The 4,769-nt window shown below is 32.9% G+C and overlaps 1 non-coding gene across 1 annotated transcript; it reads left to right on the forward strand.

Moving 5' to 3' along the window:
- The first annotated feature begins 4,065 nt into the window (after positions 1-4,065).
- On the forward strand, positions 4,066-4,191 carry LOC115851139 (U6atac minor spliceosomal RNA). The gene has a single exon (XR_004038637.2). It is a non-coding gene; the product is annotated as a U6atac minor spliceosomal RNA (small nuclear RNA).
- The last annotated feature ends 578 nt before the right edge of the window (positions 4,192-4,769 follow it).

Below are 4,769 nucleotides of genomic sequence, written 5' to 3' on the forward strand. Positions count from 1 at the left end.
GACTATCACCAAATTTTTCAGCAGAAACTTTACAGCCCAAAAAAAGTTGTTTTGTATTTTTTTTGCAGTCAAAATATTTATTATTTTCCTTAACTGGGTTAAATGACAATACAAATGTTGTGATCCTGTTTTAAATTTCTCATGTACTATACTTTAAATATTCAAAACTTTGTATAAAACCACACATGACTTAATTTCTTTCACAATGCCTACTATAGAAATCTTGATTTAATTGTATACGTTTTGAAATAAATTCTCTCCTTAACCTTATTATTATAGATTTGAAAAGACTAGCTACAACTGCAACAGTAATATCTATCAGGTCCATACTTATAAACAACACACAAGAAGAAGAAAGGAGAGAACAGACTAGGGAGAGAGAAGAAGAGATGTTCATTTATATTGTTTCCAACTGGTAACAACCAGATCAGAGTATTAGTGTGGTGTGAGTGCTTCTTGAGTCATTAGGAAGATTTTAATGTATTTAAGGGGAATAACCACAGAATAAATTCAAGTGCTGGAAAAAAAAAAACCCTACCAACCAAGAAGGCTCTACCCAGAAAAGCTGTCATTCAGAATTTAAAACGAGGTAAAGAGTTGTTCAGACAGACAAAAACTGAAGGAGCTCATCTCCACTAGAACAACCTTACAAGAAATGTTAAAGGGACTTCTTCAAGCAGAAACAAAAGGATGCTAAGTAGTGACAGGAAAACATATGAAAGTATAAATCTCACTGCTAAAGGTAAATATGAAGTTGAATTCAAAGTACTCTAATGTGCAATGGTTGTGGGTAAATTATAAATCTAGTATGAAGGTTAAAAGACAATAGTATTAAAAACAACCATAACTACAATAATTTGTTAATGAGTTCACAAGCTAAAAGATGTAAATTGTGACATCAAAACATGAAATGCACTGGGGGAGAGTTAAAATGTAGACCTTGTGTATGCATCTGAAGTTAAGTTGTTATCAGCTTAAAATAAACTATTAGAAACATGTTTTATATAAACTACACGGTAACCACAAAGAAAAACCTATAGTAGGTATACAAAAGGCAAATAGAAAAGAATCTAAGCATACCACTACAGAAAATAATCAATTCACCATGTAAGAGAGCAAGGGAAGAAGAAAGGAAGAAAGGAAATAAAACAGCCAGAAAACAATTGACAAAATGGCAACACATACCTATCAATAATTACTTTAAATGTAAATGGGCTATTTCTTCAATCAAAGTACACAGATTTGCTGAATAGATAAAAAATCAAGACCCAGGGCTTCCCTGGTGGCACAGTGGTTGAGAGTCTGCCTGCCGATGCAGGGGATGCGGGTTCGTGCCCCGGTCTGGGAAGATCCCACATGCCACGGAGCGGCTAGGCCTGTGAGCCATGGCTGCTGAGCCTGTGTGTCCAGAGCCTGTGCTCTGCAATCGGAGAGGCCACAACAGTGAGAGATCCGCGTACCACAAAAAAAAGAAATCAAAACCCAAATATATAGTGACTACAAGATACTCATTTCACTTTAAGGACACACATAGACTGAAAGTAAAGGGATGGAAAAAGATATTCTTCCAAATGGAAACCAAAAGAGAGCAGAGATAGCCAAACTTATATCAGTCAAAACAATGCTTTAAATCAAAGACTAATAATAAGCAAAAAAGTCATTATATATTGCTAAAGGGATTAATCCAATAAGAGGACCTAACATTTGTAAATATTTATGCACCCAACATAGACACACCTAGATATATAAAGCAAATACTAACAGACCTAAAGAGAGAAATAGACAATAATACAATACTAGTAGGGGACTTCAATACCCCACTTTAAATGATGGGTACATCATCCAAAAAGAAAAGTAATAAGAAAACATTAGACTTAAACTGCACATTAGACCAGACAGACTTAAGAGATATTTATAAAACATTCCACCCAACACCAGCAGTATACACATTCTTCTCAGGCACACATGGAACATTTTCCATGATAGATCCTATGCCAGGCCATAAAACCAGTCAATTTAAAAAGTAGGAAATCATATTAAGCATTTTTTTTCCCAAACACAATGATATGAAACTAGAAATCAATTACTAAAACAAAAGTAGAATATTTACAAATACGTGGAGATTAAACAACATGAACAACCAATAGGTCAAAGAAAAAAATCAAAACAGAGATATCAAAAACTGTCTTAAAAAAAAAAAAAAACTGTCTTAAGACAAATGAACATGGAAACACAACATACCAAAACTTATGGGATGCAACAAAAGCAGTTCTAAGAGAGAAGTTCATAACAGTAAAGGCCTATATTAAGAAAAAAGAAAGAGCTAAAATTAAAAACCTAACTTCACCCCTTAAGGAACTAGAAAAAGAAGAATAAACAAAGCCCAAAGATAGTATAAAGAAGCACATAAAAAATCAGAGTGGAAATTAATGAAATAGAGGCTGAAAAGACAATAGAAAAGATCATAGAAAAGATCAATGAAACTAAGAGCTCTTTTTTGAAAAAACTGACAAACCTTTAGCTAGATTCACCAAAGCGGGGGAGGGGGAACTAAAATAGATAAAATTAGAAATGAAAGTAGACACACTACAATTTATATCACAGAAATACAAAAAATCATAGATGTTAATATGAAAAAGTATACACCAACAAAGTGGACAATCTAGAAGAAATGGATACATTCCTAGAAACATACAACCTATCAAGATTGAAATCAGAAAGTAATAACAAAAAATCTGAAAAGACAAATTTCCAGTAAGGAGATTGATTTAGTAACCAAAAAACACTGACAAAGAAAACTCCAGGATCAAAATGCCTTCACTGGTGACTTCTACCAAACACTTAAAGAAGAACTAATACCAAATCTTCTCAAACTCTTCTAAAAAACTGAAGAGGAGGGAATACTTCCAAACTCATTTTAATAGGCCAGCATTACCCTGTCCAAAGCCAGAAAAGGATTCCACAAGAAAAGAAAATTATAGGCCAATATCCCTGATGAACACAGATGCAAAAATCCTCAACAAAATATTAGCAGACAAAATTCAACAGCACATTAAAAGGATCATAACATGAACAAGTGGGATTTATTCCAGGGATGCAAGGATGGTTTAATAGCTATAAATCAATCAATGTGATATATCACCATAGGCAATGAAGAATAAAAATCATATGAACATCTCAATAGATGCAGTAAAAGTGTTTGATGAAACTCAATATCCATTCATGATAAAAACTCTCAGCAAAGTGGGTATAGAGGGACATACCTCAACATAATAAAGGCCATATATGACAAGCCTACAGCTAACATCATACTAAACGGTGAAGAGCTGAAAGCTTTTCCTCTCAGAAAAGGAACAAGACAAGGATGCCCACTCTTGCCACTTTGATTCAACATAGTACTGGAAGTTCTAGTCAGAGCAATTAGGCAAGAAAAAAAAATAAAAGGCATCCAACTGGAGAGGAAGAAGTAAAACTGTCTCCATTTGCAGATAACATGATATTACATACAGAAAACCATAAAGACTCCACTAAAAACTACTGGAACTAATAAATGATTTCAGTAAAGTTGCAGGATACAAAATCAATATACAAAATTCAGTTGTGTTTCTATACTCTAACAACTATCAGAAAGAGAAATTAAGAAAATTATCCCATTTACAGTTGCATCAAAAATAATAAAATGTCTAGAAATAAATTTAACCAAGGAGGTGAAAAATCTGTTTATTTAAAACTGTAAGACATTAATAAAAGAAACTGAAGAAGACACAAATAAATGGAAAGATATCCCATGTTCATAACATTATCAAAATGCCCATATTACTCAAAGCAATCTACAGATTCAATGCAATCCCTAACAAAATTCCAAAGGGAGTTTTCACAGAAATTGAAAAAAAATAATCTTAAAGCTTATGGAACCACAAAACACATGAAATAGCTAAAGAAATCTTGAAAAAGAACAAAGCAGGAGGCATCACACTTCCTGATTTCAAATTATGTTATAAAAGTATATAAAAGTTATATAGTAATCAAAACAGTATGATATGGGCATAAAAACAGACACATAGAGTGTTGTACAAAAGGAGAGAAGATTAGCACTGCCCCTGACAAGAATGGCAGAGCCTCTCAGTCCTGACAATATTCATGTGGTTAAGGCATTACCACCTACTTCATGACCTCTAACCACCGTTTTTGAAGAAACAAAAACACTAATTTGGAAAGATATACACACAGCAATGTTTATGGCAGCATTATTTACAACAGCCAATATATGGATGCAACCTAAGTTTGTATCAACAGATGAACAGATAAAGAAGATTTTATATATAAACACAAACATACACATACATACAATGGAATATTATTCAGCCATAAAAAAGAATAAAATTTTGCCATTTGCAACAACATATCTGGACCTAGAGGATATTATGCTTAGTGAACTGTCATACAGAGAAAGACAAATACTGTATGTTTTCACTTACATGTGGAATCAAAAAATAAAACAAATGAATGAATATAACAAAACAGAAACAGACTCACAGATACAGAGAACAAACTAGTGTTTACCACAGGAAAGAGGGGTGGGAGAAGGAGCTAGATAGGGGAAGGGGATTAAGAGGTACAAATTACTAGGTCTAAAATAAGATACAATGATGTAATATACAGTGCTGGGAATATAGGTAATATTTTATAACTTTATATGAAGTATAATCTATAAAAATATATCACTATGTTGTACACCTAAAACTAATATAATATTGTAAAAAACTATA

This window comes from Globicephala melas, chromosome 7 (genome assembly GCF_963455315.2).
Source record: "Globicephala melas chromosome 7, mGloMel1.2, whole genome shotgun sequence".
Lineage (NCBI taxonomy): Eukaryota > Metazoa > Chordata > Mammalia > Artiodactyla > Delphinidae > Globicephala > Globicephala melas.